Genomic DNA, 24,660 nt, shown 5'->3' on the forward strand with positions numbered 1-24,660 from the left:
ATGCCAAAAGTTTGCCAAAAAGTTTGAGGCAAACTTTTGCTCCAGCTTTTTGCCCAAAAGTTTGCACAAAAAGTTTGAGGCAAACTTTTAGTCCAGCTTTTTGCCCAAAAGTTTGTACAAAAGTTTGAGGCAAACTTTTGGTCCAGCTTTTTGCTCCCTGGTTCATTTTCAATTAATCCAAAAGTTTGAGCTAAAGTTTGAGGCAAACTTTTGCTCAAAATTTTTGTCCTCTCTTCCTCCTAGCCTTTCCTTCTTGCTTCAACCTTTCTCCAAGCTTTCTTCACCTATCATTAATCAACCAAACACATCAAAGCTATGCTCAAAATCATGAGATATTCATTCTTTCATAATATGTGACAATTATAGTATAAAACCTCATGAAATAGCATGAATTCATACATGGTTGATCAAATCAAAGGAAGCATGAAAATCTACCCAATTGGCTTGCTTATGGCTCAAGAAAGTGCATAATTCAATTGAAAACAAAAGAAAAAGGCTAGTGAAACTAGGCTAAGATGACTTGTCATCACAACACCAAACTTAAAGCTTGCTTGTCCCCAAGCAAGAAATGATTTATTGAGAAGAAAGAATGAAATGGAAGAGGATGTTCATGCTAGTAGAGTGTTATTGGTAGTTCATGGGGTTTTATGTGGATATGTAAACACTCACCTCTTATTGACTCTTAAGCCTAGAAAGTCTCCTTCAAGCTTCAAGTAACATACTGCTATGACCTCTCATTATTTCTTTATCCTTGGCTATTATTTTGTTCATAAGCTTTATTTGAGTGTCATGTGTAGCAAGTTCATTTCCTTTTCTTTATACTTGACACATTATTCACTATAGACACTTGGCTCACATTCCTTCTTAGAACATTGATGCCCAGCACCTCTTTGGGCTACTAAATGCCTTGTAGTTAGGTTGCTCTTGATAGTGGACTTTCAGCTGATGATCCCGGGTTAGTTAACCCAAGTCATCAAGTGTTGATGCACTCCAAAGAGCTTAATAATCCAAGCAGATCCTAATACAAAGACACCACAGGCATATATTCTAAGGTTCAAGCTATTGGTGTCCAACTTTGTTTCTTTTTGTTTTTCTTTTGTTCTGCCACTCTTTGGCTATTTCTTTTTCTCCCCCCCTTTTTTTTTTGTCTTTTTGTTTTTCTGTCTAACCAAGAACTTTTATTTGATTGAGATTCATAGACAGTAGGCCACTTTATACTTAGAAGGAGACATCCTAGTTCTTTTATTCACTAAAGTGAGCTATTATACTATCACACACACACACCACCACTTACTTTTATTGTACTTCTATCTAACAGAGAACTATCTCACTTCACATTCAAACATTTCTTTTATTGAATTGAAAATGTAGGGGACAAAGCATGCTTTTTGTTCAGTGAAAGTAAACACACAAGCACACACATAGACTAGCTTACTTATTCTAAGAGTGATTCTACTTGTATTAGATGAACACTTTAACAAAACACAAGTCAAAACATTTTTCAACAGTAAGAGTTAAGTGTAAATACAACCTATTGGTTTGCAGTTCCTTTGTCCTTCCTTCTGTTGTGCCCTTTTGTGTTATGATGCATAGTGTCTTCAAATGGTGGTGAATTCCCTGCATAATTCTCAAAAGTTGCTTGCTTCTCAAGCCCTTAGATGACCAGTTAGTATGCATGAATTGATTGTGGCTTGTGGATTCAAATTGGTGTGGAAACACCAAACTTAATTTCTTGCCACTTTTCTGGATACAGCAGGTTAACTCTAGGCAAAATTTTGTGTCCTTGCTAAAGGTTATGAAGTTTAAGACTAAAAAAAAAAAAAGCTATGAAAAGAAAACTACCTCAGGTTGGGTTGCCTCCCAACAAGCGCTCTTTTATTGTCACTAGTTTGACATTGGAGCTTTCTTTTATGGTGGTTGAGGATTGTAGTGCCTCAACTTGTCTCCCCTGACTGTGATCCTCCTCTTTGTTCTCTGGTGTTCAATTTCAGCATGTTCCAACGAGATTATGTTGCTGACAGTGTAATAGTCATCAGTCTGTTGGCTTGCTCCCAGTTGTTGATATCTCAATTGCACTTTGTCACCTTTGGAAAGCCCCTCTATTGGAATCTTCCTGTTCTTCCAACCCCTTTTTATTTTGTTTTTGCGTTTCATCCCCTTTTTTGTTGATCTTTCTTTTATGGCTGTAGACTTACCTTGGGGATTTCTCTCTTCAGTGGCTAATACTCCAATATCCTCTTGGACTTTTTCATCCTTCTGCACAATCTTCTGCCTTGGGATATTGTTGTGAATCACCTTGTCAATTTCCATAGAGTCCCTCCTCTTATTACTAAAATGGGCTTCTGGTAATACCTTCAGAGTGACACTCTTATCATGCATCCTGAGAGTTAGTTCTCCTTGCTCTATGTCTATGATAGCTCTTGCAGTGGCCAAGAATGGCCTTCCCAGTATAATAGAGTCACCATCATCCCCATCTGAATCCAGAACCACAAAATCTGCAGGGTATATGAAATTGTCCACCTTGACCAGAAGGTTTTCAATCATACCCCTGGGGTATACCGTTGACTTATCTACTAGCTCTAGAGATATCTGTACTGGTTTAACTTCCTCTATATGCAACTTTTTTACCAAGGAAGCTGGTATTAAGTTGATACTTGCTCCTAGATCGCACATTGCTTTAGTGATGGTTAATTCCCCAATGGTGCAAGGTAGAAAAAAGCTCCCTGAGTCCTCAAGCTTAGGAGGAAGCCCTTTTTGAATCAAGGCTCTGCATTTCTCAGTAAGCAGTATGGTTTTTTTCTCATCCCAACTTCTCTTCTTATTGATAAGCTCCTTCAAAAACTTGGCATACAGAGGCATTTGCTCAAGTGCTTCAGCCAAGGGAATATTGATTTCCAGCTTTTTGAAAGTCTCAAGGAACTTATGAAAATGTTGGTCCTTAGTTTCTTTGTTGATCCTCTGGGGATATGGCAGTGGAGGTGTGATGCTTTTTCCTATTTGCTGCTGTCCCTGAGTTACTTCTTTTGAACCGTGTGGTTGGTTATCCTTCTCTTTGAGTTTCTCAATGCTCTTGTTTGGCATCACAACTTGATCCTTGGTTTCATCTGCCTTTGTTTGCTCCTCATCTTCTATTGGCCTTTTGCTGCTCTCTGCTTGCTTCTTTGTAGTGTCATTATTGCTCATCAATGTTCTCCCACTCCTTAATTGTGTTGCCTTGCATTCTTCCTTAGAATTTGGAATTGTGTCACTCGGCAGAGAGCTTGAAGGTCTCTCAATAGAGATCTGCTTGGAGATTTGCCCCATCTGCCTCTCTAGGCTCTTTATGGAGGCTTCATGGTTCTTGGTTGTCATTTCCTTGTGTTTCAACATTTTATCCATCAAGGTCTCCAAGTTTGTGAGTCTTTGAGATTCAGGTGATACTTGAGGTGGGTTATGAGATGTGGGTGGTGGATGGTAGGCATTTTGGTTGGTGGGTTGGTTATTGGATTGGTACTGGTTGGGGTTGGGGTAGTTGTTTTGAGGTTTTCTGTAGGGGTTCTGATTAGTTTGCTGCTGGTTGTGGTTTTGGTTGCTTCTTAGGTTATTTTGGTTTGAGTTCCTCTGCCATGGTTGTTGGTTTTGAGTGTGATTATCTCCCCATCTGAGGTTTGGGTGGTTCTTCCAGGATGGATTGTATGTATCACCATACACTTCATTTGGTCCTTGGTTGTGCATATACTGTACTTGCTCTTGTTGTTGTTCTTCTTGAGTTTCTTCATTTTGCCCCCATGTGGATGATGGTTGGCTTGTGTTAACTGCTGCAACTTGGAGGCTATCAATCCTCTTGGCCATTTGCTCAAATTTTTGTTGAATTTGCTGCTGCATCATCTTGTTTTGAGCCAAGATTGAGTCCACTCCTTCTAGCTCCATTACTCCTCTCCTTTGTGATGGTTGGCGATTTCTTTGGTGAGCAAAGAAATATTGATTGTTGGCCACCATGTCAATAAGATTTTGAGCTTCTTCTGCTGTTTTCATCAGTTGCAATGATCCTCCAGCTGAGTGGTCAAGTGATTCTTGAGCCTTTAGAGTGATTCCTTCATAGAAGTTCTGTAGCTTGTCCCACTCAGTGAACATTTCTGGTGGACATTTCCTCAACAGAGCCTTGTATCTCTCCCATGCTTCATACAGATTTTCAGCATCCAATTGTGTGAATGTTTGCACCTCAGTTTTCAGCCTGATGACTCTTTGAGGTAGATAGAATTTGGCTAGAAATTTAGTCACCAAATCATCCCAGCTAGTGATGCTTCCTTGAGGAAAAGTTTCAAGCCATTGTGCGGCCTTGTCCCTTAATGAGAACGGGAACAGTAGAAGCTTGTAAGTTTCAGGATTCACGCCGTTGGACTTGACAGTGTCACAAATCCTTAAGAAGGTAGATAGATGTTGATTTGGATCCTCCAATGGTCCTCCCCCAAACGAGCAGTTGTTTTGGACCAATGTAATGAGTTGTGGCTTCAATTCAAAGTTATTTGCATTGACATTAGGGGTGAGAATGCTGCTTCCACAATGTCTAGCATTTACAAAGGTGTAGGAGGCCAATACTCTCCTCTACTGTGGGTTATTGTTAACCCCTCCTCCTGGATTATATGGATCTCCTTCTATCTCGTGATATTCTTCCTCAGATTCTTCCTCTCCAACAATATTTTTCCCTCTTTCAGCTCTTCTCAACCTTCTAAGAGTTCTCTGGTCAGTTTCAGATAAAACAGGAATGGATCTCCCTGTACCTGACATATAAACAAAACACAAGAAACACCACCAGTAACTCTTCAGTCTATTGCTAGAACGAAATTTAGTTTGAGCAAAATTTCAAACAGTTAGCGTGTTAGTCAAAAATTAGAGAAACAGGAAATAAAAATGCTAGATCTAGATCACCATCTCACTTAATCATTGTCAATCTAATCAATCCCGGCAACGGCGCCAAAAACTTGTTGTGTATTTTTGGAAAAAGAATTCCAAACACACAAATCTAACCGGCAAGTGCACCGGGTCGCATCAAGTAATAATAACTCACGGGAGTGAGGTCGATCCCACAGGGATTGAAGGATTGAGCAATTTTAGTTTAGTGGTTGATTTAGTCAAGCGAATCAAGATTTGGTTGAGAGATTTGTGATTTGTAGAATTTAAATTGCAGAGAAAGTAAAGGGAGTGGGTAAATTGCATGAAAGTAAAGAGAACTGAAATTTAAAGTGCTGAATCTTAAAGAACAAGAAATTAAATGGCAGAAACTTAGAATGCAAGAAATGTAAATTGCAGAATCTTAAAGAGCAAGAAATGTAAATGGCTTGAATTGTAAAGGAATTTGGGAATTGGATTTGCAGAAATTAAACAAGGAAAAGTAAAATTCAACAAACAGAGAAATAGAAAATGACTTGGATTGAACCGGATCTAAAAACAGAATTGTAAATGAGCATGAAAAGCATTAAACAGAGGATGTAAAATTGGAATTCAGATCTCAGGACTCAAGAGACTAGATAACCAAGTCTAGATCTCAATGCCTTCCTAGATCCAACAAGAGTAATTGCAAAGGAAATGTAAATTGCAAAGAAAGTAGATGAGAGAGCAAGTAACAGAAACTGAAATTCAATTAAGCAGAAAATTAAACAAGATCCCCAAGGTGAGATTGAAACAGAAGTTCTTCAATTCTCCACCCAAGATCCGAAGCAAGAAAATTAAAGAGTGCTGGGCAAGAACAAGGAAGAAGAGAGATCAATTCTCCTCCCCAATTCTCTTGAATTAAAACAACAATGCTAGAATGTAAAAAGGAGCTCTCTACCAAACTACTCAATCAAAATCGTAGGAAAAGCTCCCTAAAAACTTAAATCCTATGCTATTTATACACTTTCTTCAAATGGTCTTCAAGCCTTCAATTGGGCCTTTGCTCTTGATGGAATTGGGTTGATAGAGGCCTTGGTTGATTGCTCTTGGAATTTGGAGAAGAACCGAATTGAACCGGGTTTGGAATCATGAAATCTTGAGTAAAAGTTTGAGTAAAAGTTTGAGGTAAACTTTTACTCCAACTTTTCACATCAGCCACCCTCTTTTGCTGATACCAACGTTGGGGCAAAAGTTTGGGGTCTAACTTTTGCTCCAACGTTGGCCTCCCTTTGCACACTCATGGCGCCAACGTTAGCCAAAAAGTTAGAGGCTAACGTTGGCGCAAACTTTTGCTCTCCAGGGTGTGTTGTTCATGCGCCAACGTTAGCCAAAAAGTTTGAGGCTAACGTTGGCGGAAACTTTTGCTCTCCAAGGTGTTGATTTGTGATGCCAAAAGTTTGCCAAAAAGTTTGAGGCAAACTTTTGCTCCAGCTTTTTGCCCAAAAGTTTGCACAAAAGTTTGAGGCAAACTTTTGGTCCAGCTTTTTGCTCCCTGGTTCATTTTCAATTAATCCAAAAGTTTGAGCTAAAGTTTGAGGCAAACTTTTGCTCAAACTTTTTGTCCTCTCTTCCTCCTAGCCTTTCCTTCTTGCTTCAACCTTTCTCCAAGCTTTCTTCACCTATCATTAATCAACCAAACACATCAAAGCTATGCTCAAAATCATGAGATATTCATTCTTTCATAATATGTGGCAATTATAGCATAAAACCTCATGAAATAGCATGAATTCATACATGGTTGATTAAATCAAAGGAAGCATGAAAATCTACCCCAATTGGCTTGCTTATGGCTCAAGAAAGTGCATAATTCAATTGAAAACAAAATAAAAAGGCTAGTGAAACTAGGCTAAGATGACTTGTCATCACAAAAGAAGCAAGCAGAGAGCAGCAAAAGGCTAATAGAAGATGAGGAGCAAACAAAGGCAGATGAAACCAAGGATCAAGTTGTGATGCCAAACAAGAGCATTGAGAAACTCAAAGAGAAGGACAACCAACCACACGGTTCAAAAGAAGTAACTCAGGGACAGCAGCAAATAGGAAAAAGCATCACACCTCCACTGCCATATCCCCAGAGGTTCAACAAAGAAACTAAGGACCAACATTTTCATAAGTTCCTTGAGACTTTCAAAAAGCTGGAAATCAATATTCCCTTGGCTGAAGCACTTGAGCAAATGCCTCTGTATGCCAAGTTTTTGAAGGAGCTCATCAATAAGAAGAGAAGTTGGGATGAGAAAGAAACCATACTGCTTACTGAGGAATGCAGAGCCTTGATTCAAAAAGGGCTTCCTCCTAAGCTTGAGGACCCAGGGAGCTTTTTGCTACCTTGCACCATTGGGGAATTAACCATCACTAAAGCAATGTGCGATCTAGGAGCAAGTATCAACTTAATACCATCTTCCTTGGTAAAAAGGTTGCATATAGAGGAAGTTAAACCAGTACAGATATCTCTAGAGCTAGTAGATAAGTCAACGGTATACCCCAGGGGTATGATTGAAAACCTTCTGGTCAAGGTGGACAATTTCATATACCCTGCAGATTTTGTGGTTCTGGATTCAGATGGGGATGATGGTGACTCTATTATACTGGGAAGGCCATTCTTGGCCACTGCTAGAGCTATCATAGACATAGAGCAAGGAGAACTAACTCTCAGGATGCATGATAAGAGTGTCACTCTGAAGGTATTACCAGAAGCCCAGTTTAGTAATAAGAGGAGGGACTCTATGGAAATTGACAAGGTGATTCACAACAATATCCCAAGGCAGAAGATTGTGCAGAAGGATGAAAAAGTCCAAGAGGATATTGGAGTATTAGCCACTGAAGAGAGAAATCCCCAAGGTAAGTCTACAGCCATAAAAGAAAGCTCAACAAAAAAGGGGATAAAACGCAGAAACAAAACAAAAAAGGGTTGGAAGAACAGGAAGATTCCAACAGAGGGGCTTTCCAATGGTGACAAAGTGCAATTGAGATATCAACAACTGGGAGCAAGCCAACAGACTGATGACTATTACACTGTCAGCAACATAATCTCGTTGGAACATGCTGAAATTGAACACCAGAGAACAAAGAGGAGGATCACAGTCAGGGGAGACAAGTTGAGGCACTACAATCCTCAACCACCATAAAAGAAAGCTCCAATGTCAAGCTAGTGACAATAAAAGAGCGCTTGTTGGGAGGCAATCCAACCTGAGGTAGTTTTCTTTTCATAGCTTTTTTTTTTTTAGTCTTAAACTTCATAACCTTTAGCAAGGACACAAAATTTTGCCTAGAGTTAACCTGCTATATCCAGAAAAGTGGCAAGAAATTAAGTTTGGTGTTTCCACACCAATTTGAATCCACAAGCCACAATCAATTCATGCATACTAACTGGTCATGTAAGGGCTTGAGAAGCAAGCAACTTTTGAGAATTATGCAGGGAATTCACCACCATTTGAAGACACTATGCATCATAACACAAAAGGGCACAACAGAAGGAAGGATAAAGGAACTGCAAACCAATAGGTTGTATTTACACTTAACTCTTACTGTTGAAAAATGTTTTGACTTGTGTTTTGTTAAAGTGTTCATCTAATACAAGTAGAATCACTCTTAGAATAAGTAAGCTAGTCTATGTGTGTGCTTGTGTGTTTACTTTCACTGAACAAAAAGCATGCTTTGTCCCCTGCATTTTCAATTCAATAAAAGAAATGTTTGAATGTGAAGTGAGATAGTTCTCTGTTAGATAGAAGTACAATAAAAGTAAGTGGTGGTGTGTGTGTGTGATAGTATAATAGCTCACTTTAGTGAATAAAAGAACTAGGATGTCTCCTTCTAAGTATAAAGTGGCCTACTGTCTATGAATCTCAATCAAATAAAAGTCCTTGGTTAGACAGAAAAACAAAAAGACAAAAAAAAGGGGGGAGAAAAAGAAATAGCCAAAGAGTGGCAGAACAAAAGAAAAACAAAAAGAAACAAAGCTGGACACCAATAGCTTGAACCTTAGAATATATGCCTGTGGTGTCTTTGTATTAGGATCTGCTTGGATTATTAAGCTCTTTGGAGTGCATCAACACTTGATGACTTGGGTTAACTAACCTGGGATCATCAGCTGAAAGTCCACTATCAAGAGCAACCTAACTACAAGGCATTTAGTAGCCCAAAGAGGTGCTGGGCATCAATGTTCTAAGAAGGAATGTGAGCCAAGTGTCTATAGTGAATAATGTGTCAAGTATAAAGAAAAGGAAATGAACTTGCTACACATGACACTCAAATAAAGCTTATGAACAAAATAATAGCCAAGGATAAAGAAATAATGAGAAGTCATAGCAGTATGTTACTTGAAGCTTGAAGGAGACTTTCTAGGCTTAAGAGTCAATAAGAGGTGAGTGTTTACATATCCACATAAAACCCCATGAACTACCAATAACACTCTACTAGCATGAACATCCTCTTCCATTTCATTCTTTCTTCTCAATAAATCATTTCTTGCTTGGGGACAAGCAAGCTTTAAGTTTGGTGTTGTGATGACAAGTCATAAAGGCCTAGTTTCACTAGCCTTTTTCTTTTGTTTTCAATTGAATTATGCACTTTTTTGAGCCATAAGCAAGCCAATTGGGTAGATTTTCATGCTTCCTTTGATTTAATCAACCATGTATGAATTCATGCTATTTCATGAGGTTTTATGCTATAATTGTCACATATTATGAAAGAATGAATATCTCATGATTTTGAGCATAGCTTTGATGTGTTTGGTTGATTAATGATAGGTGAAGAAAGCTTGGAGAAAGGTTGAAGCAAGAAGGAAAGGCTAGGAGGAAGAGAGGACAAAAAGTTTGAGCAAAAGTTTGCCTCAAACTTTAGCTCAAACTTTTGGATTAATTGAAAATGAACCAGGGAGCAAAAAGCTGGACCAAAAGTTTGCCTCAAACATTTGTGCAAACTTTTGGGCAAAAAGCTGGACCAAAAGTTTGCCTCAAACTTTTGTGCAAACTTTTGGGCAAAAAGCTGGAGCAAAAGTTTGCCTCAAACTTTTTGGCAAACTTTTGGCATCACAAATCAACACCCTAGAGAGCAAAAGTTTGCGCCAACGTTAGCCTCAAACTTTTTGGCTAACGTTGGCGCATGAACAACACACCCTGGAGAGCAAAAGTTTGCGCCAACGTTAGCCTCTAACTTTTTGGCTAACGTTGGCGCCATGAGTGTGCAAATGGAGGCCAACGTTGGAGCAAAAGTTAGACCCCAAACTTTTGCCCCAACGTTGGTATCAGTAAAAGAGGGTGGCTGATGTGAAAAGTTGGAGTAAAAGTTTGCCTCAAACTTTTACTCAAACTTTTACTCAAGCTTTCATGATTCCAAACCTGGTTCAACTCGGTTCTTCTCCAAACTCCAAGAGCAATCAACCAAGGCCTCTATCAACCCAATTCCATCAAGAGCAAAGGCCCAGTTGAAGGCTTGAAGACCATTTGAAGAAAGTGTATAAATAGCATAGGATTTAAGTTTTTGAGGGAGCTTGCCCTTTTAGTTTTCATAGAGAGTTTTCGGAGAGCTTTTGGGTGTTGAGTGAATTTTAATTTCTAAGTCTCGGGGAAGGAGAATCGAATTCCATTCCTCTTAGTTTTCTTGCTTTCAATTTCAATTACAATTGTCTTGGATCTTGGGTTGGAGAATTGAAGGAAATCTGTCTCAATCTCACCTTGGGATCTTGTTTAATTCTCTGCTTAATTGAATTTCAATTTCGGTTAATTGCTTCTTCATCTACTTTCTTTGCAATTTACATTTCCTTTGCAATTGCTCTTGTTGGATCTAGGAAGGCATTGAGATCTAGACTTGGTTATCTAGTCTCTTGGGTCCTGAGATCTAAATTCCAATTTTCAATTCTCTGTTTACTGCTTTCAAGCTCATTTACATTTATGTTTTAAGATCCGATTCAATTTAAGTCATCCTTTACTTCTCTGCTTGTTGCAATTTTACTTTTCCTTGTTTAATTTCTGCAAATCCAATTCCCAATTCCCTTTACAATTCAAGCCATTTACATTTCTTGCACTTTAAGATTCTGCAATTTACATTTCTTGCGTTCTAAGTTTCTGCCATTTAATTTCTTGTTCTCTAAGATTCAGCACTTTAAATTTTAGTTCTCTTAAATTTCATGCCGATTCCCCAGTCCCTTTACTTCCCATGCGATTTAAAATCTGCAATTCACAAATCTCTCAACCAAATCTTGATTCGCTTGACTAAATCAGCCACTAAACTAAAATTGCTCAATCCTTCAATCCCTGTGGGATCGACCTCACTCCCGTGAGTTATTATTACTTGATGCGACCCGGTGCACTTGCCGGTTAGATTTGTGTGTTTGGAATTCGTTTTCCAAAAATACACATCACTAGGTTTAAGAATTTTAATTTTTCAATTGGTCTTAGCATTTGGAACATTGAGAAGAGTTATTTCCTCATCAAGACTTCGTCATTCTAGTTCGTTCTCTTAACTTGGTTTTATTCTTCCATGTTCTTTGCTTTGTTCAATTTTGTCATTTGAATACTTTCATGATTATTTAATACAAGGATTATTTCTTCCATTTTAATTTATTTTTCATTCCAATAATCATGTCTTCTTTTAATTCCCTTTCATGTGTTATGGATTTATTATTTACAATGAGTGAGTAGTTCCCTCACTTGATGGGGAGTTGATTGAAAGGAACTCTTGAGTTGGAAGGATTGAAAGAAAATTTGTAATTGGGTTAACTGTTGGATTGTTATCTAATCACTAACACCAATCCCTTTGAACTAAGTGGGTTGCAACTCGTGAACAGAACTAGCATTCCAACCTGTTTGACTTTCCTTTACCTAGTAAAGGATAACTAAACAGGACAACCATTAATTATAAATTAATCTTGAAATCATCCCATCAATAATAAAGATTCCAACTAATCAACTCCCAGTCAAGGCTTTTATTCATATTATTTGAATTTTCTCAATTTAATTTTCCACCTACTTAACTCAACTTTTTGGAACATCTGATTAATAAAATAGCACACTTTTCTGCAACTCGTTGGGAGACGACTTGGGACTTAAATTCCCAGTAATTTTTAATTTAAACTCTCTGTGACATATTTCTAAATTGATAGGCAGATTTTCGGTGAGTTAAGAACTATACTTGCAACGTAACTATTTTAATAATTTTTAATTCACCAACTTCTGTGCCTCATCAATATGCATATATCATTTTGAAGCCCAAGATGTTAGCTTTCCAACGCAACTGAAACCGCCTCATTTGAACCTCTGTAGCTCATGTTATGATCGATTAATTGCGAAGAGGTCAGGATTGACAGCTTTGCGATTCCTTCATTTCTTCATGAGTTCTCCATTTCTACATGCTTTTTCTTCATTCTCTCAATCCAATCTTTGCCTCCTAAACCTGAAATCACTTAACAAACATATCAAGTCATCTAATGGAATCAAGGTGGATTAAATCTAGCTATTTTAAGACCTAAAAAGCATGTTTTCACTCTTAAGCACAATTAAAGGAGAATTTACAAAATCATGCTATTTTAGTGAATAAATGGGAGAAAAATTGACAAAACCCTCTAAATTCAACACAAGATATACCCTAAAAATGGGGTTTATCAGAGCTAGAATACAAAACCAGTGAGATTTTGAGCCTATTTGATTGGTTGCATTGTATCAACCAATATTTTATTTTTGGTGTGTGTTGTTCTCTCTAAAATTGTGATCTTTGTCTTGCTTAATTCTATATTTCCATTATTTGATGTATGCATGCACTTACATGATTGAGGCCTTGTTTCACTGAGCTTACATACCCATATGGCCTAAACCCTTTCATTATCCTTTGTAAACCAATGTTGAGCCTTTTAACCCCATTTATTCTTTACTTTAGCTCATCACTAACTCTAAGTGGAAAACAATAATGTCCTTAATTTGAATCCTTGGTTAGCTTAGACTAGTGAAAGTGTTCATGATTTAAGTGTGAGGAAGTTAGATTTGGAAACATTTGGTTTGAGAATTGGGTGTTGTATATTCTTGTGAAAATGTGCAAAATAATAGTTGAGCACATATTATTGCATTTAATAATTTAATCATATGCATTGAAAAAAACAAAAGGAAAGAAAAGAAAAGAAAAATAAAAAAAGAGAAAAAGAAAAGAAAAAAAGGAGAACAAATAATAAAAAGGGGACAAAATGCCCCAAAGTAAATGGTGTTAGCAATGCATATGAATTGTACTCAAATTGGGATACATGAATATATAGCAAAACATAGTTAATGGATAGTTAGGTTTTATATTCTGATTACATGGATTGGCTTAAGTTAGGTGGGAAATTTAAGTTAATTAAGGACTCATATTTTAGTCCACTTAACCAAATACAATCCAACCTTGACCCTAACCCCATTACAACCCTTAAAAGACCTCTTGATATGTGTATCTGTGTATTGACTCTTTGTTGATTGGTAGAAGAAGAGCAAGCTTTAGAAATCAAGATTAGTAGAGAACCGAGAGAATTGACCCTTAGACAATAGAGTGATTAGAGTGTATATACTTCCGGTGAGGTGATGGTGTTTTTGCGGAAAAACAAACGAATTCCAAACACACAAATCTAACCGGCAAGTGTACCGGGTCGCATCAAGTAATAATAACTCACGTGAGTGAGGTCGATCCCACAGGGATTGAAGGATTGAGCAATTTTAGTTTAGTGGTTGATTTAGTCAAGCGAATCAAGATTTGGTTGAGTGATTTGTGATTAACAGAATTTAAATTGCATGGAAAATAAAGGGAATAGGTAATTTGCATGAAATTAAAGAGAACAGAAAATTAAAGTGCTGAATCTTAAAGAACAAGAAATTAAATGGCAGAAACTTAGAACACAAGAAATGTAAATTGCAGAATCTTAAAGTGCAAGAAATGTAAATGGCTTGAATTGTAAAGGGAATTGAGAATTGGAATTGCAGAAATTAAACAAGGAAAAGTAAATTGCACTAAACTGAAAAGTAGAAGAAGAATTGAATTGAACCGGATCTAAAACGGAAATGTAAATGAACATGAAAAGCGTTAAACGGAGAAAGTAAAATGATAATTCAGATCTCAGGGGTCAAGAGACTAGAAAACTAAGTCTAGATCTCACTACCTTCCTTGATCCAACAAGAGCAATTGCAAAGGGAATAGAGAAAAGCAAATTGCAGAAAGAGTAGAAGAAGAAGCAATGAACAGAAATTGAAATTCAATTATGCAGTAAATAAAACAGAGAGATCTCAGGATGAGATTGAAACAGAATTCCTTCAATTCTCCAACCCAAGATCCAAGACAAATTGTAAATGAAATTTAAAGCAAGAAAACTAAGAGGAAGAGAATTCAATTCTCCTTCCCCAAGACTCAGAATCTCCAAATACTCTCAACCGAAAACTCTCCCAAAATCACTCTTGCAAAACTAAAACGGAAAAAGCTCTCTGAAAACTTAAATCCTAAGCTATTTATACACTTTCTTCAAATGGTCTTCAAGCCTTGAATTGGGCCTTTGCTCTTGATGGAATTGGGTTGATAAAAGCCTCTGTTGATTGCACTTGGAGTTGGAGAGAAACCCATTGTGAACCGGGACATAAAGCACAAAAGCTTGAGTCAAAGTTTGAGGCAAACTTTTGCTCAAGATTTTTATATCAGCCATCCCCTTTTGCTAATATCCACGTTTGAGCTAAAGTTTGAGGTCAAACTTTTAGCCAAACGTGGATCCCCTTGTGTGCATGTGTGGTGCCAACGTTTGCCAAAAAGCTTGAGGCAAACGTTGGCGCAAGCTTTTCTCCTCCAGGGTGTTGGTGTGTGGCGCCAACGTTTGCCAAAAAGCTTGAGGCAAACGTTGGCGCAACCTTTTGCTCCATCCTGGGTGATTTCAACTTTTCCAAAAGTTTGAGCTAAAGTTTGAGGCAAGCTTTTGCTCAAGCTTTTTGTTCTCTCTTGCTCCTTGCCCTTTCTTTTTTCTTCAACCTTCTTCAAAGCTCTTTTCACCTATCATCAATCAATCAAACACATCAAAGCTATGCTCAAAATCATGAGTTTGTTATTCTTTCATAATATATGACAATTATACCACAAAATCTCATGAAATTGCATTAATTCTTCCATGGTTGATTGAATCAAAGGAAACATGAAATTCTACTCAATTGACTTACTTATGGCTCAAGAAAGTGCATAAAATCAACTGAAAACAAAAGAAAAAGACTAGTGAAACTAGGCTAAGATGACTTGTCATCACAACACCAAACTTAAAGCTTGCTTGTCCCCAAGCAAGAAAAGAATTATTGAAAAGAAAGAATGAAATGGAAGAGGATGTTCATGCTAGCAGAGTATTATTGGTAGTTCATGGGGTTTTATGTGGATATGTAAACACTCACTTCTTATTGACTTTTAGGCCTAGAAAGTCTCCTTCAAGCATCAAGCAACACACTGCTATGACCTCTCATTATTCCTTTGTCCTTGACTATTATTTTTCTCTATAAGCTTTAGTTCAGTGTCATGTGTAACAAGTTCTTTTCTTTCTTTATACTTGACACATTATTCACTATAGACACTTGGCTCACATTCCTTCTTAAAACATTGATGCCCAGCACCTCTTTGGGTTACTAAATACCTTGTAGTTAGGTTGCTCTTGATAGTGGACTTTCAGCTGATGATCCCGGGTTAGTTAACCCAAGTCACCAAGTGTTGATGCACTCCAAAGAACTTAATGATCCAAGCAGATCCTAGTACAAAGACACCACAGGCATATATTCTAAGGTTCAAGCTATTGGTGTCTAGCTTTACTTCTTTTTTTTTTTCTTTTATTCTATTGCCAATTTTTGGCTTTTTCTTTTCTCTTTTTGTTTTTCTTTTTAACCAAGGACTTTTATTTGATTGAGATTCATAGACAGTAGGCCACTTTCTACTTAGAAGGAGACATCCTAGTTCTCTTATTCACTAAAAGTGAGCTATCATACAATCACACATACATACCACCACTTACTTTTATTGTACTTCTATCTAACAGAGAACTATCTTACTTCACATTCAAACATTTCTTTTATTGAATTAAAGATGCAGGGGACAAAGCATGCTTTTTGTTAAGTGAAAGTAAACACACAAGCACACACTTAGACTAGCTTACTTATTTTAAGGGAAACAAACATAATGCGAAGACTATTTTAAACAGATAGGATGCATGCTTTTTTTTTCTTTGTAGTGATGAACAAGGAGCAAGTCCACCTTTCATTTGTCATGCTTTTTCTTTATTCTTTCATACACTTGGTTGTTGGTGTTCCCTGTGTCCATGTCGTCTGTTGACCCCGCTAGAACCCAGTTCTATTCATCGCCTTCTCTACTCTATCTTCAAGTCTCATAGCCTTGCTTACTTCTATCTCACTTTTCCTTTTGAAGAATTCATCGAAAGTTGGAAATACTGGATCCATGTTGTGCAGATGCTCTCCAATATAGTTCATTTTGATTTGACTATTTATGTTGTAGTCGGCTTGGACTTCATATCTTGCATCTTGGAGGGTTGTGAACTCTTTGAGAGCCCTCATATTTTTAGCTTGCATTTGTGCCAACTTTTCAAATGATTCGTGAGATTGAAAAGCATGCTCCTCTTCCATCACAAAGAATTTTGACTCAAACTCACTTTGTTTGTTTATCATTCTCAGATGCCATTCCTCTTGCTCTTGTTGGTTTTTCATGTACTGTGGATGGTATTCCTCTTGCCTTTCTTGAATTCTCATGTACTGTTGTGATAATCTTCCAATTGCTTCCTGCATCTGAGTCATATCCAGAGTGTTATGTGGTGGAATGTGTTGCTGTTGCTCTTCCTCTTGTGGCTCTTCTTCCTCTTGTAACTCTTCTTCCTCTATTGGTTCTTCTCTTTGCCTTCTTCCGTGTGGTCTTCGGCTCTGCTGCACTTCAGTAACCATCATCATTCTTTCAATGGTTATAGACATGCTCGAGTTCAACCATGTTGGGTTATCGTCCTCCATTGGCACTTTAGCTCTTGCGCACAACTGCATAATGGTGCTTGGGTAGTATAACCAAGACCCAGCCGAGTTCTTCTCTGCAAGTTTTTGAATATCCTTTGCAAGGATTTCATGAACCTTCACCTCTGCTCCCACCATGATGCAATGCAACATAACAGCTCTTTTCTTGTTGACTTCTGAGGTGTTTACTGTGCCCAGAATTGATCTTTTCAATAGCTCATACCATCCCTTTGCTTCCGGGGTGAGGTTTCCTCTCCTCAGATACTTGTATTTGTTTTTGGCATCTCCTTCCCACTCTGAGTTCACCATACAAATATCTCTAGAAATTCTATCATAATCCGGATCTCCATTTACTCTTTGGTGGTATCCCGGTTCACCAAAGCGGACTGCTTTTAGTCCCAAGACTTTCTTGATGGCATCTGAACTAAAGTCTACTTCCGTCCCCCGTACATAGCTCTTGTACGTTGGGGCTTCACCCGTGTTAAGTCTTGGGATGTTGGCATAGAACTCTCTTATGATATTTGCATTGACCCGAGTGATGGGTGAGACGAGTTCTTCCCATTTCCTCTTTTTAATCTTGTCCTTCATTTCTTGGCACCCTTCATCTGGTAGCAAGAGTGGAACCTCTGGATATATTTTCTTCTCATTCATCCATTCAATTTGTAACTGATGGTACCAAGATTTAAATCTCCATCAGTCATATTCAGGTGTACTCTCCTCCACCACGGGCTCTTTTCCTTTTCTTCGTTTGGTTCTTGAGGAAGAGGCCATGATCACTTGATTGGTTGATCTTCTTGAGGTTAAAGGGAGTGTGAAGAATGTTGGAGATTTGGATGTGTTTTAGGAAAAGAAAATATTTGAGGCTGAGCTTATATGATAAAGAATGATGAAGGGAATGGAGTTTGAATGGTTGGAGTGCAGGGAGTGTGCAACTCTTCGGTTATGTGCATGGCTTGAAGGTGGTGTGTTATAATTACTTAAATGAACAATGGAGGGCTGGGATGCAATTGGATACTATGCGAATTAAAGGTGTGCATGTGAGGGTGAATGAGGACAAATTTTGCTTCTTCAATGATTTTCAACGTGATCATTCCAAGGAGTGGGCAGATTCACTTTTTGAGGCATGTGATGGGATTTTGTCCTCATGCTATGCTCTCCCTTTGTCTTGTCTCTTTCATTGAGTGTTCTTTGACCACCTAACCATCACAACAAGACAACAAAGATCAACATTATCAAACCGTGGCAAGAATACTTCCTTTATTAACAACTATGTGAACTCTCATTCCTTATATCCATTTTAACCGTGACTTTTCTTGGAGGACACCAAACTTAATGTTTGGTCATATAGTTTAAAAATGTTTCTTCCTCCAACTAGTGTTCTTGAAATCCCAATGTCACTCTTGGTTAAATATTTATAAGAAATGCTTTCATTATAATTTTTCTTTTTCTCTTTTTTTTCATGAAGGATCAATTGGGTCCCTTAATCAGTGCATCAAGGTTTGATGAACACCAAACTTGTCTCTTGTTAAGGGGTAAATGTGAGATGCCAGCAGTTAATCACAATTGATGCCTTCATCACAGAATATGATTTCTTTTCAATTGTAAAGTCTCAGAAAGTAACAACATATGATCATTGGTGCATGATTTTTAATTTTTATGAAGAAAAAAAATTTGATCTTCTGAAAATATCCACCTATGCAGACACCAAACTTAGTGTTTGGTCATATGCTTCATCAGGATAACTAAGCATATAGTATGAAAATGTTTGTAACACTGGTTTGGTGTGCTTGAAAGCACACCAAACTTAGAAGTCTTAGCATATATTTCAAAACAGTGCATGCATTCATTATGTACGTTCATGAAAAGAAAAAAATCATGCTCAGGTGATCATAGCTTATTGAATTTAAAATGACAGAAATCTTAAATCATGGGTTGCCTCCCATGGAGCGCTCTTTTATTGTCACTAGCTTAACACTGGGGCTTTCTTTTATGGTGGTTGATGATTGTAGTGCCTCAACTTGTCTTCCCTAACTGTGATCCTCCTCTTTGTTCTCTGGTGTTCAATTTCAGCATGCTCTAATGAGAGTATATTGCTGACAGTGTAATAGTCATCCGTCTGTTGGCTTGCTCCCAGTTGTTGATAGATCAATTGCACTTTATCACCCTTGGAAAGCCCTTCTGTTGGAATCTTTCTGTTCTTCCAACCCCTTTTTGTTTTGTTTCTGTGTTTCTTCCTTTCTTTTGTTGATCTTTCTTCTTTGGCCGTAGGCTTACTTTGGAGATCTCTCTTCTTAGTGGCGAATACTCCAATATCCTCTTGAATTTCTGCATCATTCTGCACAATCTTTTGCCTTGGGATGTTGCTGTGAATCGCCTTGTTGCTTTCTTCCTTTAACTGTGATTCTTCCTTGTCGAGTTCCATATAGTCTTTCTTCTCATCACTGAACTGCACTTCTGGTAATACTCTCAGAGTGACACTCTTATCATGCATTCTGAGAGTTAATTCTCCTTGCTCTACGTCTATGATAGCCCTAGCAGTGGCCAAGAACGGTCTCCCAAGTATGATGGAGTCACTTTCATCCTCATATGAATCTAGAACCACAAAGTCTGCAGGGTATATGAATTTGTCCACCTTGACTAGAAGGTTTTCAATTACACCCCTTGGGTATACCATTGACTTATCTACCAGCTCTAGAGACATCTGTACCGGTTTAACTTCCTTTATACGCAGCTTTTTCACCAAAGAGGAGGGAATTAAGTTAATACTTGCTCCTAGATCGCACATTGCCTTAGTGATGGTTAATTCCCCAACGGTGCAAGTTAGCAAGAAGCTCCCGGGGTCTTCAAGCTTAGGAGGAAGCCCTTTTTGAATTAAAGCCCTGCATTCCTCAGTAAGCAGTATGGTCTCTTTCTCATCCCAACTTCTTTTCTTGTTGATAAGCTCCTTCAAAAACTTGGCATACAGAGGCATTTGCTCAAGTGCTTCAGCCAAGGGAATGTTGATCTCCAGCTTCTTGAAAGTCTCAAGGAACTTATGAAAATGTTGGTCCTTAGTCTCTTTGCTGAACCTCTGGGGATATGGCAGTGGAGGTGTGATGCTCTTTCCCACTTGTTGCTGTCCCTGAATCACTTCTTTTGAACTGTGTGGCTGGTTGTTCTTCACTTTGAGTTTCTCAGTGCTCTTGTTTGGCATCACAACTTGATCCTTGGCTTCATCTGCCTTTGTTTGCTTTTCATCTTCTATTGGTCTTTTGCTGCTCTCTACTTGCTTCTTTGTAGTGTCATTGTTGCTCATTAATGTTCTCCCACTCCTTAATTGTATCGCCTTGCATTCTTCCTTAGGATTTTGGATTGTGTCACTCGGCAGTGAGCTTGAAGGTCTCTCAACAGAAATCTGCTTGGAGATTTGCCCAATCTGCCTCTCTAGGCTCTTCATGGAGGCTTCATGGTTCTTTGTGGTCATTTCTTGGTTCTTCATCATCTTTTCCATGAGCATCTCCAGATTAGTAATCCTCTGAGAGTCTTGTAAAATTGCTTGGTTATGGGGTGCTGATGGTTGATGGTAAGTGCTTTGGTTGGTAGGTTGGTTATTGGATGGATAATGGTTAGAGTTGGGGTAGTTGTTTTGGGGTTTTCTGTAGGGATTTTGGTTAGTCTGCTGCTGATTGTGGTTTTGGTTGTTTCTTAAGGTGTTTGGGTTTGAGTTCCTCTGCCATGGTTGTTAGTTTTGGTTGTGGTTATCCCCCCATCTGAGGTTTGGGTGGTTCTTCCAGGATGGATTATAGGTATCACCATACACCTCATTTGAACCTTGGTTGTGCATATACTGCACTTGCTCTTGTTCTTGTTCCTCTTGGTTCTCCTCATTATGCCCCCAAGGAGTGGTTGGTTGGCTTGTGGCACTCACTGATGCTACTTGTAGGCCATCAATTCTTTTGGCCATTTGCTCAAATTGTTGCTGATTCTGTTGCTGCATCATTTTGTTTTGAGCTAAGATTGAGTCCACTCCTTCTAGCTCCATTACTCCTCTCCTTTGTGATGGTTGGCGTTGCCTTTGATGCGCAAAGAAATACTGATTATTAGCTACCATGTCAATAAGATTTTGAGCTTCTTCTGCAGTTTTCATCAGTTGCAATGATCCTCCAGCTGAGTGATCAAGTGCCTCTTGAGCCTTTAGAGTGAGTCCTTCATAGAAGTTCTGTAGTTTGTCCCACTCAGTGAACATTTCTGGTGGACATTTCCTCAGCAGAGCCTTATATCTCTCCCATGCCTCATACAGATTTTCAGCATCCAATTGCGTGAATGTCTGCACCTCAGTCTTCAACCTGATGATCCTTTGAGGGGGGTAAAACTTGGCAAGAAACTTGCTCACCAAATCATCCCAAGTGTTAATGCTTTCCTTCGGAAATGTTTCTAGCCATTGAGTGGCCTTGTCCCTGAGAGAGAATGGGAATAACAACAGCTTGTATATGTCAGGGTGCACTCCATTGCTTTTAACTGTGTCACAAATTCTCAAGAAAGTGGATAAATGTTGGTTTGGATCCTCCAATGGTCCTCCTCTAAACGAGCAGTTGTTTTGGACCAATGTGATGAGTTGTGGCTTCAGTTCAAAGCTATTTTCATTGACATTAGGGGTGAGAATGCTGCTTCCACAATGTCTAGCATTTGCAAAAGTATAGGAGGCCAGTACTCTCCTCTGTTGTGGGTTATTGTTAACCCCTCCTCCTGGATTAGATGGATCTCCTTCCATCTCGTGATATTCTTCCTCAGATTCTTCCTCTCCAACAATATTTTTCCCTCTTTCAGCTCTTCTTAACCTTCTAAGAGTTCTCTGGTCAGTTTCAGATAAAACAGGAGTGGCTCTCCCTGTACCTGACATACAAACAAAACAAAAGAAACACCACCAGTAACACTTCAATCTATTGCTAGAATGAAGTTTTAGTTAGCTTAAGCAAAATTTCAAACAGTTAGTGTGTCAGTCAAAAATTAGAGAAACAGAAAAGAAAAAGTGCTTGATCTAGATCTCCACTTCACTTAATCATTGTCAATCTATTTCAATCCCCGGCAATGGCGCCAAAAATTGATGGTGTTTTTGCGGAAAAACAAACGAATTCCAAACACACAAATCTAACCGGCAAGTGTATCGGGTCGCATCAAGTAATAATAACTCACGTGAGTGAGGTCGATCCCACAGGAATTGAAGGATTGAGCAATTTTAGTTTAGTGGTTGATTTAGTCAAGCGAATCAAGATTTGGTGGAGTGATTTGTGATTAACAGAATTTAAATTGCATGGAAAATAAAGGGAATAGGTAATTTGCATGAAATTAAAGAGAACAGAAAATTAAAGTGCTGAATCTTAAAGAACAAGAAATTAAATGGCAGAAACTTAGAACGCAAGAAATGTAATTTGCAGAATCTTAAAGTGCAAGAAATGTAAATGGCTTGAATTGTAAAGGGAATTGGGAATTGGAATTGCAGAAATTAAACAAGGAAAAGTAAATTGCACTAAACTGAAAAGTAGAAGAAGAATTGAATTGAACCGGATCTAAAACGGAAATGTAAATGAACATGAAAAGCGTTAAATAGAGAAAGTAAAATGATAATTCAGATCTCAGGGGTCAAGAGACTAGAAAACTAAGTCTAGATCTCACTACCTTCCTTGATCCAACAAGAGCAATTGCAAAGGGAAAAGAGAAAAGCAAATTGCAGAAAGGGTAGAAGAAGAAGCAATGAACAGAAATTGAAATTCAATTATGCAGTAAATAAAACAGAGAGATCTCAGGATGAGATTGAAACAGAATTCCTTCAATTCTCCAACCCGAGATCCATGACAAATTGTAAATGAAATTTAAAGCAAGAAAACTAAGAGGAAGAGAATTCAATTCTCCTTCCCCAAGACTCAGAATCTCCAAATACTCTCAACCGAAAACTCTCCCAAAATCACTCTTGCAAAACTAAAACGGAAAAAGCTCTCTGAAAACTTAAATCCTAAGCTATTTATACACTTTCTTCAAATGGTCTTCAAGCCTTGAATTGGGCCTTTGCTCTTGATGGAATTGGGTTGATAAAAGCCTCTGTTGATTGCACTTGGAGTTGGAGAGAAACCCATTGTGAACCGGGACATAAAGCACAAAAGCTTGAGTCAAAGTTTGAGGCAAACTTTTGCTTAAGCTTTTTATATCATCCATCCCCTTTTGCTGATATCCACGTTTGAGCTAAAGTTTGAGGTCAAACTTTTAGCCAAACGTGGATCCCCTTGTGTGCATGTGTGGCGCCAACGTTTGTCAAAAAGCTTGAGGCAAACGTTGGCGCAAGCTTTTCTCCTCCAGGGTGTTGGTGTGTGGCGCCAACGTTTGCCAAAAAGCTTGAGGCAAACGTTGGCGCAAGCTTTTCTCCTCCAGGGTGTTGGTGTGTGGCGCCAACGTTTGCCAAAAAGCTTGAGGCAAACGTTGGCGCAAGCTTTTGCTCCATCCTGGGTGATTTCAACTTTTCCAAAAGTTTGAGCTAAAGTTTGAGGCAAGCTTTTGATCAAGCTTTTTGTTCTCTCTTGCTCCTTGCCCTTTCATTTTTCTTCAACCTTCTTCAAAGCTCTTTTCACCTATCATCAATCAATCAAACACATCAAAGCTATGCTCAAAATCATGAGTTTCTTATTCTTTCATAATATATGACAATTATACCACAAAATCTCATGAAATTGCATTAATTCTTCCATGGTTAATTGAATCAAAGGAAACATGAAATTCTACTCAATTGACTTACTTATGGCTCAAGAAAGTGCATAAAATCAATAGAAAACAAAAGAAAAAGACTAGTGAAACTAGGCTAAGATGACTTGTCATCATGAGGGTTCGATGCTGGATTCTTTATTCCCGGCTTTCATGAGCTATCTTCTTCTTGCAAGTTTATTTGTAGTTCATTTTTATGATTTGAATAAGTAAAATCCAGTTCATATTCGTTCTTGAAAGGTTTATCTATTTTTAACCAACTAGGTAGAATCATTTTTGCATTTAGTTGCATTTCATAAATTCCACCATTCCTCTTCACTCTTTTGGTTCTCTTGAGCTTAGTATGAGGACATGCTAATGTTTAAGTGTGGGGAGATTAATAAACCCCATTTTTAGGGTTTATCTTGTGCTTAATTGAGTGGATTTTATCCACTAAACTCACACTTATTCATATAATTCGCATGTTTTACATTTTCCTTCCTAATTTTGTGCTATGATTGAAAACATGCTTCTTTGGCCCTAAATTTGCTAATTTTAATCCTCTCTTATTACCATTCGATACCTTGATATGTGTGTTAAGTGATTTCAGGGTTTATAGGGCAGGAATGGCTTAGAGGATGGAAAGGAAGCATGCAAAAGTGAAAGGAATACAAGAAATTGAAGGAATTGCTAAGCTATCAACCCTGACCTCTTCGTACTAAATCAACCATAACTTGAGCTACAGAGGTCCGAATAAGGCAGTTCCAGTTGCGTTGGAAAGCTAACATCCAGGGCTTCAAATTGATATGCAATTTATTATAGTTGCAATGCAGTTAGGTGACACGCACGCGTGGATCACGCGTATGTGTGACCTTGCGAAAGTTCAATGACGCGTACGCGTGGACGACCCGTTCGCGTGATAGAGCCACGTTCTAGACGTATCAGAAATTGCTGGGGGCGATTTTTGGGCTTTTTTGGCCCAATTCCAAGCCCGAAAATATAGATTAGAGGCTGCAGAGTGAGGAAATCATTCATACACAACTTTTATACACATAATTTTAGGTTTTAG

This window comes from Arachis ipaensis, chromosome B5 (assembly GCF_059453495.1).
Source record: "Arachis ipaensis isolate K30076 ecotype BB chromosome B5, ASM5945349v1, whole genome shotgun sequence".
NCBI classification, from domain to species: domain Eukaryota; kingdom Viridiplantae; phylum Streptophyta; class Magnoliopsida; order Fabales; family Fabaceae; genus Arachis; species Arachis ipaensis.